General features: G+C 41.6%; 1 long non-coding RNA gene across 1 annotated transcript; it reads left to right on the top strand.

The window, feature by feature from the left end:
• The first annotated feature begins 11,645 nt into the window (after positions 1–11,645).
• On the top strand, positions 11,646–12,101 carry LOC139027775 (uncharacterized). Its single transcript, XR_011479935.1, has 3 exons — positions 11,646–11,729; positions 11,781–11,841; positions 12,042–12,101. It is a non-coding gene; the product is annotated as an uncharacterized lncRNA (long non-coding RNA).
• The last annotated feature ends 276 nt before the right edge of the window (positions 12,102–12,377 follow it).

Below are 12,377 nucleotides of genomic sequence, written 5' to 3'. Positions count from 1 at the left end.
GAGAGGAGAGGAGAGGAGAGGAGAGGAGAGGAGAGGAGAGGAGAAGAGGGCAGTGGAGGGAGAGTTTGTAGGAGGTCAAAGTCAGGTGGGAGGAGAACTTTACTGCCACTCTCTGTTTTTAGTTTAGTTTAGTTTATTAATTCGACCATTTAAAAAAAACAAGCACACATAAAACTTAAAAGCCATACATGCACATGAATCAAATCATCGAGGATAACACACAATAAAGTCTGGGACATATTTCCATTGTGGTCCTCTTGAGACAAGATGGCTATACAAGATCGAACACAGTATGGCAGTGAAATAATAAAACAAAAACTTGATCAAAGTACTAGTGGGAGCTCGTCCGGCTGGGCGCTACCTGTCTCTTCTCCTGATAGGCCCATTCAACAATAGTTAGCATACCTGTTAGCATACCTGTTCCATTGTTGCGGATAGAGCAGAGCTAACAGTCCCATGACACTCCACAGCTGTTTGGATGAAACCACAGAAACTAGATTTACCTGCAGGATTGCCTTTATGCTTCTCTATCGAGATGTCATCAACCGAAAGATACTGTGAGCACTGATAGACTTACAGCAATACAGTCTGGTTCCCTTCAATGTTTCGTCATGCACCTGTAGTCTGTAAAACTGACTGTTTGCATAACTACACCTTATTGACGGATGGTTGCTCTGTCTAATTTTGTGGAAATTCAGTGCCAAATTAAAAAATAAATGGCCTGGAAATATGCCACATAATTGTCTGTATACAGAGCCATGTACTGTCTTAGTGAGGTAGCATTGGTAATGGGATGAGCTGTATGGTCGTCCACATCATGTAGTGGCCTGGTGGTCCCTGTATGCCATGAGACAGGCTTTAGGAGGAAATTACAGTTKTTAGTTTAAAATTCCAGCAGACAGAGAGACACAAATCCTGTCTGGCTGCCTGGCCTCGGTCTGTGTGTGGCAGGGCCAAGCGCTCAGCCAAGCGCTCAGCCAAGGGACAGTCACACAACTCTGAACATGGCAGCAGCAAAGGAGGTCAAATCCATGCTAGAGTGAAACACGGCCTGAAGAGATTCCCAAATAAAGGGGAAGCATCTGGAACAGCAGAGATGGGAAAGGGCCATCGAGCAACTCTGAGGTCTCATATACAACCCACAGTTCACAATACCAAGACCAGTAGAACTTGTGATGCAACATAATATAAACTAGCAGACTGGTCTCATAGACTAGACGTAACACAGTAAAAGTAAATCCTAGAAACTCAAATTAGTATGATATGGTTARGTAAGATAGGTTACTTTTAAGGGGAAAATAATAGAAGAGGGATTGGGTGGGTGGGCAGGTATATAACATGAACATCTAGCAACCTAAAGGTTGRGTGTTCAAATCTCATCAGAGACAATTTTGCAACTACTTGCTACTTCTCAAAAACGTAGCATGTTAGCTAACGCTTCCCCTAACCTTAACCGTTTCCCRTAACCTTCCTTTAACCTAACTCCTGAGCTTAACCCCTAACCTTAACCCCTAGTAATAGCTAACATTAGCGTCAGCCACCTAGCTAACATTCATAACATATCATACGCATGATGGACATCCACAAATTAATACATACCATACAAAATGTAACATATCATACTAAATGGAGTGTCCCCGGATTTATGTACAGAATAATACGAAATGCTCTGAGACAATGTTGAAACTAGGTTACGTGACTGAGGCTTCATGAGGAATTTATGTTCATGTAGTTGTAACAGCCCAGGGCAGCCCAGCTCTCTCAAGGGTCCAGTTCTAGATTGTGTAACACAACATGACTAGTAGTCTCCATGCTGATGGAACAGGCAGGGCACTTCTTCAGGGCACTTCTTCCCTACTAGGGACCCAGATAGAGAGGAAACCCACCCTCACTCACCCCACACACAACAACTCTCAAGATCCCTCCTAAACATTCTCACCATCAATTGCGTACACAAAGTCAGCGTTAGGACATCATTCATGGGAATATTAATGGGAAGTCAGTGCAAACGTTGATTCACATTGTTGCTGATTCATTCTCAGAAACCATGTGGGGAATATAAAGCTATATCCTGTCATAGTTCTGTGGAGCTTAGTGTTCAAAGGCAAACAAAGCACAGCCCTCCACTTGTGAGTGTACTGGCAGAGTTGTGTCCCATGAACGGCTATTTATATCAGAATCAGCCTGATCCCTTCTCATCAGTATGAAATCTCCCAATAACCCCTGGTACCATTCCAGTTTCAGAGACATGCTGTCTGAGTCTGAGTTTGAGTGAATATGAAGTCACTTACTGTAGTTAGTGCAGAATTAACCGTGACTCTTCTATTGGTAACTTGTGTCTGGCCCTGCCTGTGTCGGTTAAATACCACAAGACAGGATTGTTAACTATAAACCCATTTCCCTTCTAAATACAACTCTATGGTAACACTCCCTATTCTCAGCAGTTCACACAGAGTGTTGAAACACCTCAGTTGTTTCAGTAATTGCAGTAATTACTCAAAAGCCAGAGCCCGAATTAGTGACCTTGTCATGATGTCTAATATCAGAGTCCTCCCCTGATGAGGGGGATTCTTAGCAAGTCAGTCTAGTGAAAAGTCAGTCTAGTGAAAAGTAGCCAGTGGTGCCAAATGACCTGGTGTAAACCTCAGGATGAACATGTCCTGTTTAATTGCCAACCAGAGCTACAGTACAACAGCCTCCCCTGTCTCAAATCAGTTTCACCATCACCCTTCAGGAAGATGGAACCCAGACTCCTGATCCTCACGCCAAACTCCTAGTGGATTCCTTAGACAATGAATCCATGCAGTGGCAAGTCCTACACATTCCTAGGGAAACGCGCCAAATAAAGGGATGAACTCGTCATGCCCTGACAAGCCACCAGATGGCAGACAAACCATGTTTTTGTTCTTGCCAATGCCAGAAGTGGTATGGCAAGTGGTTCAGTTGAGCTGGAGCTACAGGGCAGATCTGTTCATTCAGGTAGGTTTTTGGAGTGGCCTGTGTGAACTTTTCCCCTAACCTCTCTGGCAGCTTCATGAAATGTTCCTACGCGCCCTTGCGCCCAGTCCCCCTCGTGGGTAACATACTGTACTGTACTTTTAGTCCCCTAATCTAACCTTAACCCTGGAGACAGGGCCCAGAGACATAAAACCATACATTTTGTCCTGTCAAAGGTTTCTCGTGGATTATGCTTGTCTATCAACTACTCTTGCAATTAAGCTTTTGGGCCATCCTGGATATTGCCCCAAAATCCAATATGTCTGCCTCAATACCATTAAATGGAGGTTTAGGCACCTATAAATGGAAAAAGATCTATGATAGAATACCATTTTCTGAGTTGTGTTATATATCTATGCTTTACTGTGAATCCAAAATGTCTGCCATACTGAGCATTAAAGCCAGGCATCACACCCAAATATTTTCCCCCCTTCTTTTATTCATGTCACAATCAACTTTCACAGTTGAATAAAGACACAAATATAATACTTTGTTGTATTACACTTTTTCTGAAATATTTTATTATATGCAAATAAGGCAATAKGTGCGATTTCAGTGGGATGCAGACTGTGGCCTTCTCTCAATTGGATTAGCTCACCTCCTCCGTCCTCTCTCGCCTCCTTTTCAAAAAGGTCAAAGGTAATCGAGGAAAGTCAACGAGGAGAGTGAATGTGGATGTAACGGCTTTCCTCCTGGAAAGAAGGAGAGGACCAAAATGCAGCGCGGTTATTGTTCAACATGTTTTAATCAGACGATAAACAGTGAACATTAACAAACAACAAAATAACAAACGTGAAAGCCGAGACAGTCCTATCTGGTGCAGAACACAAACACAGAGACAGGAAACAATCACCCACAAAATCCCAACACTAAACAAGCCTCCTATATATGATTCTCAATCAGGGACAACGATTACCAGCTGCCTCTGATTGAGAACCATATTAGGCTGGACACAGAAACAYACAAACTAGACACACAACATAGAATTTCCCACCCAGCTCACGTCCTGACCAACACTAAACAAGCAAAACACATAATAACTCTGGTCAGGACATTACAGTGGACAGAAATGCATTTGTTTAAAATGAGACAGCCCTTCTTCACTCCCATGTCATTCAGGCAAATTACCGAAAGAAATGCGTTAAATTAAATTAAAAAATAAAAATAACAAATGTAGCGCTGTGTCACACCACAACACACACACAACACACCCCAAACAAAACCCAAAAACCCCCCCCCAACCCCCCACCCCCCCCCCAACCACCCCACCAAAACAACCCACACACACCACACACACACACACACCACACACACACACACACACACACAACACACACACACACACACACACACACACACACCACACACACACACACACACACACATACGAACACACACACGCATACACCACACACACACACACACACAGCTGTAATGTGGTATTTTGTAGGCAAAGTCACATGCACACACACACACAGAGAGGGAGAACAAGACAAGAGGAGAGAGAGAGAAGAGGAGAGAGAGAGAGAGAGAGTAAGAGAGAGAGAGAGGACGTGCATCCGTTTGAGACTTTCGCGTCGACCAGAGAGAGAGAGAGATCGAGAGAGAGAGAGAAGAGAAGAGAGAAGAGAGAGGAGAGAGAGAGAGTAGAGACGAGAGAAGATAAGTACGAGTGCGGAGAGAGAGCGAGAGGGAGAGAGTAGAGAGCAGAGAGAGAAGAGAGAAGAGAGAAGAAAGGAGAGAGCAGAGAGAAAGAGAGAGAGAGAAAGAGAGAGAGAGAGGAGGAAGTGTTGTACACTGAATGCTACTCTATGTGTTACAGTATGTTGTCATGGTGATGTTAAAACACTTTCTCACAAATCCTGTTTAGTTTGATGTCACATTTCAACAAAAAAAAAGTTACCTTTATTTAACTAGGCAAATTCTTATTTACAATGACAGCCTACCCCGGCCAAACCCGGACGACGCTGGGCCAATTGTGCACCGCCCTATGGGACGTGCACAATTGGATGTGATGCAGCCTGGATTCAAACCAGGTACTGCAGGGACGCCTCTTGCACTGGGATGTAGTGTCTCAGACCACTGCGCCACTCGGGAGCCTAAGTCCAATGCTTTTAGTTTTAGAAAAAATGAGGGCAAACTTATTCCTTGCCACCCACTATGAAACTAACTGCAGCTCTTTGTTGAGTGTTGCAGTCATTTTAGTCGCTGTAGTAGCTGKCGTGTATAGTGTTGAGTCAACCGCGTACATAGACACTTTGGCTTTACTCAAAGTCAGTCGCATGTTGTTAGTAAAAATTGAAAAAAGCAAGGGGCCTAAACAGCTACCCTGGGGAATTCCTGATTCTAACCGGATTATATTTGAGAGGCTTCCATTAAACACCCTTTGTGTTCTGTTAGACAAGTAACTCTTTATCCACATTATAGCAGGGGGTGTAAAGCCATAACACATACGTTTTTCCAGCAGCAGACTATGATCGATAATGTCAAACGCTGCACTGAAGTCTAACAAGACAGTCCCCACAATCATTTTATCATCAATTTCTCTCTGCCAATCATCAGTCATTTGTGTAAGTGCTGTGCTTGTTGAGTGTCCTTCCCTAAAAGCGTGCTGAAATTCTGTTGTCAATTTCTTTACTGTGAAATAGCATTGTATCTGGTCAAACACAATTTTTTCCAGAAGTTAACAAAGGGTTGGGAACAGGCTGATTGGTCGGCTATTTGAGCCAGTAAAGGGGGCTTTACTATTCTTGGGTAGTAATGACTTTAAATTCCCTCCAGGCCTGAGGGCACACGCTCTCTTGTAGGCTTAAATTGAAGATAGGATAGGAGTGGCAATATCGTGTGCTATTATCCTCAGTAATTTTCCATCCAGATCCATCCAGTGGCTTGTCATTGTTGTTAGACAACAATATTTTTTTCCCCTCTTCCACACTTACTTTACGGAATTCAAAAGTACAATTCTTGTCTTTCATAATTTGGTCCGATATACTTGGATGTGTAGTGTCAGCGTTTGTTGCTGGTATGTCATCCCTAAATTTGCTTATCTTGCCAATCAAAAAGTCATTAAAGTAGTTTACAATATCAGTGGGCTTTGTGATGAATGAGCCATCTGATTCAATGTTGGCTTTTTTCCCCAAAAAMTTCATTTAAGGTGCCCCAAAGCTTTTTACTATCATTCTTTATATAATTGATCTTTGTTTTATAGTGTAGTTTCTTTTTCTTTTTCTTTAGTTTAGTTACGTGCTTCTACACCTGCATTACTAGCTGTTTGGGGTTTTAGGCTGGGTTCCTGTACAGCACTTCGAGATATTAGCTGATGTACGAAGGGCTATATAAAATAAAATTGATTGATTGATTGATTACATAATCTCTTAATTTGCAGTACGTTTGCCAATCAGTTGGGCTGCCAGACTTAATTGCCATACCTTTTGCCTCAACCCTCTCAACCATACAATTTTTAAATTCCTCATCAATCCAAGGGGAATTAACATTTTTTACAGTCATTTTCTTAATGGGTGCGTGCTTATTAGTAACTGGAATTAGTAGGTTCATAAATGCATCAAGTGCAGCGTCTGGTTGCTCCTCATTACACACCACAAACCAGCAAATATTCTTTACATCATCAACATATGAATGAATGTCAACATATGAATATTGTAACGGCAGCCTTCCTCCTCTTCACGAGAAGAGYAGGTGTAGCAGGGATCGGACCAACACGCAGCGTAGCCAGTGCTCAACATGTTTAATAAACGAAACCGTGAACACTTACAACAATACAAAAATAACAAACGTGGCAAACCGAAACAGTCCTCTCTGGTGAAATGAACACAAAGACAGGAAACAACCACCCACAAACCCCAACACAAAACAAGCCACCTAAATATGATTCCCAATCAGAGACAACACAAAACACCTGCCTCTGATTGAGAACCATATTAGGCCAAACATAGAAACAGACAAACTAGACACACAACATAGAATGCCCACCCAGCTCACGTCCTGACCAACACTAAAACAAGTAAAACACACAAGAACTATGGTCAGAACGTGACACTTATACACTATATTAGGCCCAGCCTTTGGAACTTTGGTTTTCCTAGATTTGGCTATTCTATTGTGATCACTACATCCAATGGATCTGGATACTGCTTTAATGCAAATATCTGCAGCATTAGTAAAGATGTGATCAATACATGTTGATGATTCCATTCCTATGCTGTTTGTAGCTACCCTGGTAGGTAACCAGAATGAATGAAGCGATTGTAATTATTGACAACCTGATCCAGGTTGCAGGCACTGGTTACAGTTTGAAGTTTTGAGTGGGCAGCTTGATGATAGCCAGTCAATATTTAAATCACCCGGAAAATATACTTCTCTGTTGATATCACATACATTATCAAGCATTTCACACATATTATCCAGATACTGACTGTTAGCACTTGGGGGTCTATAGAAGCTTCCCACAAGAATGGGATTTAGGTGAGGCAGATGAACCTGTAGCCATATTACTTCAASAGTATTTAACWTGAGATCCTCTCTAAGCTTTACAGGAATGTGGTTCTGAATATAAACKGCAACACCTCCACTATTGGCATTTCTGTCTTTTTTCGGTCGATGTTATAACCATGTATTGCTACCACTGTATCATCAAAGGTATTATCTAAGTGAGTTTCAGAGATAGTCAGAATATGAATGTCATCTGTTACAAGCAAGTTATTGACTTCATGGACCTTGTTTCTTAGGCTACATATGGTAATATGGGCTATTTTGAGCACTTTTCTGGGTTGCTTGGATGTTTTTAATGCTTTAGTGGGAAGCTTATCAGAGGTAGACTTACTCATGTTATTTACATTGGTGCTGATAGTGCAGGGTGAGCTGCATAAAGTGATTTTCTTACTATTGCACACCGCCTCAGTGCTAACAGTGTAACTCTAGTTTATAGGCTCATGATTACTGCTCACAATAGCTGTAGGATAAACAGAGGTATTCGGTGCAATTAGGGGTGCATAAATTAAATTACTTACATTGTGTTTGCCAATGCCCCTAAGATCATGTACATTTTATGCAGCATTATGACGACTCATTGTCACAATGGTAGGGATTAACTGAGCTGGTCTTGGATAATTTACCAGTCATTGTTTCAACGCAGCCTTGAAAAGCGTGGACAGAGTCCAGGAGCCAAGATGATTTGGATGGACTCCGTCATTCCTGTAGAGTATCTTCTGTTTCCAGAAGGTGTCAAAGTTATCAATAAAAGTGACTCCAGCAGAGCTACAGTCTTTTAGCCAGATGTGTAATGCCAGCAGTCTGCTGAATCTTTCACACCCGCAGTCCCAATGATGGTACTGGACCTGAAATTATTGGCCGTTTTTGGAGTCTTTAATGCTAAATCAGTTCTTTGAAATCCTTTCAAATGTTCCCGAGCTAGCCTTCCTGATGTCGTTTGACCCCACATGAACTACGACAGTGTCAGCTCCCGGCATCTGTGGTAGAACAGTCGGAAGCATCTTGTGATGTCCTGTACTCGTGCTCTGGGTAGCACAGGTTTAACCTTGGGGACCGAGATGTTTCTCACCATAGAGCTGCCTATGATGACAGCCAGTGATGTTGAATGGACCGGTTTCTCAGGCAGCCTCATCTCTCTCTCTCACTCTTCCTCCTTACTTTTTTATGATCACCAGGTGTGCTACTCTGTTGATACAGTGCAGTCTGCTCTCCTCCCATGTTTTAGTCTTGTGGAAATGTAGTACCAACCTTTAAAATCATCTCTCTCTCCCTCTGTAGCTGGTCTTTCTCTTTAGTCAGGTTGTTGTAACTGATCTGTTAGCTGGTCTCCTCTTCAGTTGCATTGGTCTTGTAAAGGGAAAACTTAAAGAACCCTTTTGGTTCCAGTAGAACCCTTTTGGGTTCCACCTAGAACCAAACGTGTAGATAAACTTACAGTGGACAGACATACCTATCATCCCTGCCAGTAGGAGAACACACAGCAGCCCCAGATACACCACAACAGCTATGAAGGGTCTCTGTGGACACATAAAAAGATGTTATATATTTGTGTATAGTATGTGGGTGTGTGTGTGTTGTGTGTGTGTGTGTGTGTGTGTGTGTGTGTGTGTGTGTGTGTGTGTGTGTGTGTGTGTGTGTGTGTGTGTGTGTGTGTGTGTGTGTGTGTGTGTGTGTGTGTGTGTGTGTGTGTGTGTGTGTGTGTGTGTGTGTGTGTACATTATCTGAGTGTTCAGGTTGTGCTGTTGCTTCTTGGGTTCACTGCATCCTCAGTCTCGTTTCTCAAGCCAGGAGATGTGTTTGGAGTTTGGCTCTTCATAGACACCGGCATAGTTGTCGGCTCCACCATCAAACGGGTCCCCTAAAATACACTGTTTTCCACTAACATCTTCATAGACATAAGCAGTGGACCCAGACATCTCCATGATCTACCACTGACTCTGTAGGAAAGCTGTCCAGTGAGTTCCTGGACAGGGAACTATCATACCAGGAAGATATAGACTACAGAGGGGAAGTAGAAAACAAAGGCTAGATGTTGACATATTTAAAAAATCATACAAATATCAAACAGCCCCAAGAAAATGCAGGGAGTATCCTGAAATCCCCCTTCCTTTCACCTTCCTGCAGATTTGGACCCTCTGTTTCCTCCCAAATATACATCAACATGTTCAGACAGTCCAGGACTAGAAACATGGATCATTATAATGTCCATAACATTGATGAGTAGGTAGGCTTAAAGCTAATTATGGTGACCATTTTTGGATTATGGTGGACATTTTATAATTACCCCCAAAATAGTCAAAATTAGTATAGATAATATAACACAGATCAGAAAATGGTTTTCTATCATACAGTTTTTTTTTTACATTCATAGGTGCCTACACCTCCCTTCAATGGTATTACAGCAGCCATATTGGATTTTGGCCACCATATTGGATTTGGGGCAAAATCCAGGATGACAGCCCAGCTCAAACCCAGCTAGCCATAAACCTAACCTAACCTTAACTCTAGCCCTACATTAGCTTCATGTCCATGGATCTGTCCATGGCAGAGATTCAGTCCTGCAGCAGAGGGCTTCAAAGCGACACATTCACTCTACATGGCCATTAGAGCACAGGGACATGGCCATTAGAGCACAGTGACATGGCCATTAGAGCACAGGGTCATGGCCATTAGAGCACAGGGACATGGCCATTAGAGCACAGGGACATGGCCATTAGAGCACAGGGACATATTTGCACTTATTTGCGTGTGTTTTCTCCTGTTTGATCAGTGTCATGTGAGTCATTTGGGGTTGTGCATGAAGCGATTGTAATTATTCACAAGGGAAATTGTGCCACGCATTGTGTGGATGCATTATATCTGTTGTGCTTCTGTACAGGAATAACACATGTTGTGACAGTGTTCACAACGAACGAATCAGGGACTCAGACAAAGCAGATCGGGTTTTCTTTGTAATCACATGTATTTATTTGTGATCTTTTTATATGACAGCAATGTTCACAAAAATGAAAGCTTCAGATTCTAATTTCACGCAGTTTTGATCTTTACATTGTATAGTTGTGTCCATATAAGGACCATAGAAAACCCCTACCTAACCCAATATTGGTACATGCATTAATGTACTAAGCATGCAATCTTACTAAAAAAAATTCTTACTTAAAAATGTTTAGTTTTACAAAGATAAGTTATTTTTTAAGACAAAACTCACCAGAACTAAATGGACATACGTCATCTCAGCAAGACACACATGTTGAATTCTATAATTTCGCAAACTATCCTCTAAACTACAGAACCTTTGTTTCTTTGCCTTCTAAAGTCTATAACTGTAGAAATATCCATGTGCAAAATGAATATCTCACAAGAAATATTCATTTCAACAAAGMCCAAAAAGTGGGCATGACTGAGAATCGTACACAAGGACAGCCAAATAATCAACACATGAGAAGGAGTTCAGACAATCATGATTATGTTTTTCTGTGCTTTGAATAATCAGTGTTGATCACTCATTGTGATCAGTAATGACCACAGATTTATAATCCATGGCTGATAGGGGATGATTTATGACTGTTTATTCTGTTTTTGACATGCCTTCAAAGGGAAACTGGACTTTGCGTTGTTCCAAATAATACATACAAACATGGTTTAGTTACTTAGCTACATTATCTAAGAAATTAACCATTATAACAATCTGTTTATTATTCTTGAGTAAATATTGTAGTTAATTTCTTTGCAAACCCATTGATGATAGTATTGGTTATTCATCAGAACGTTCTTGAATACAGTACTGTAGACTAGAGAACCAAGGTTTGAAATGGCCCTCTATTAGGAGATTCCTACACTAGATGAGAGAACAGGTTTGAAATGGCCCCTCTAATAGGAGATTCCTAGACTAGAATGAGGAGAACAAAGGTTTGAAGGCCCTCTATTTAGGAGATTCCTACACTAGATGAGAGAACAAAGTTTGAATGGCCCTCTATTTAGGAGATTCCTACACTTAGAATGAGGAGAACAAAGGTATTGAAGATGGCCTATATTAGAGATTCCTACACTAGATGAGAGAACACAAAGGTTTGAATGGTCCCTCTATTAGGAGATTCCTAGACTAGATGAGAAAACCAAAGGTTTGAATGGTCCTCTATTAGGAGATTCCTACCACTAGATGAGAAAACAAAGGTTTGAATGGCCCTCTATTAGGAGATTCCTAGACTAGATGAGAAAACAAAGTTTGAATGGTCCTCTATTAGGAGATTCTACACTAGAGAGAGAACACAAAGGTTTGGAATGGCCCTCTATTAGGAGATTCCTACACTAGATGAGAAAACAAAGGTTTGAATGGTCCTCTATTAGAGATTCCTAGACTAGATGAGAAACAAAAGCGTTGACATGGCCCTCTATTAGGAGATTCCTAGACTAGATGAGAAAACAAAGGTTGATGGCCCTTATTAGGGAGATTCCTAGACTAGATGAGAAAACAAAGGTTTGAATGGTCCTCTATTGGAGATTCCTAGACTAGATGAGAAAACAAAGGTTTGAAGGCCCTCTATTAGGAGATTCCTAGACTAGATGGAGAAAACAAAGGTTTGAATGGCCCTCTATTAGGAGATTTCCTTAGACTAGATGTGAGAAAACAAAGGTTTGAAGTGGCCCTCTATTAGAGAGATTCCTAGACTGAGATGAGAAAACAAAGGTTTGAATGGCCCTATATTAGGGAAGATTCCTACAACTAGGATGAAGAAAACAAAGGTTTGAAGGGCCTCTATTAAAGAGATTCCTAGACTAGATGGAGAAAACCAAAGGTTAATGGTCCTCTATTAGGAGATTTCCTACACTAGATGAGAGAACAAAAGTTTGAATGGCCCCTCTATTAGGAG

Source organism: Salvelinus sp. IW2-2015, linkage group LG5 (assembly GCF_002910315.2).
Source record: "Salvelinus sp. IW2-2015 linkage group LG5, ASM291031v2, whole genome shotgun sequence".
Taxonomy (NCBI): domain Eukaryota; kingdom Metazoa; phylum Chordata; class Actinopteri; order Salmoniformes; family Salmonidae; genus Salvelinus; species Salvelinus sp. IW2-2015.
Note: the sequence above shows the minus strand (reverse complement) of the source record. Positions and strands in the feature narration are given on the sequence as shown.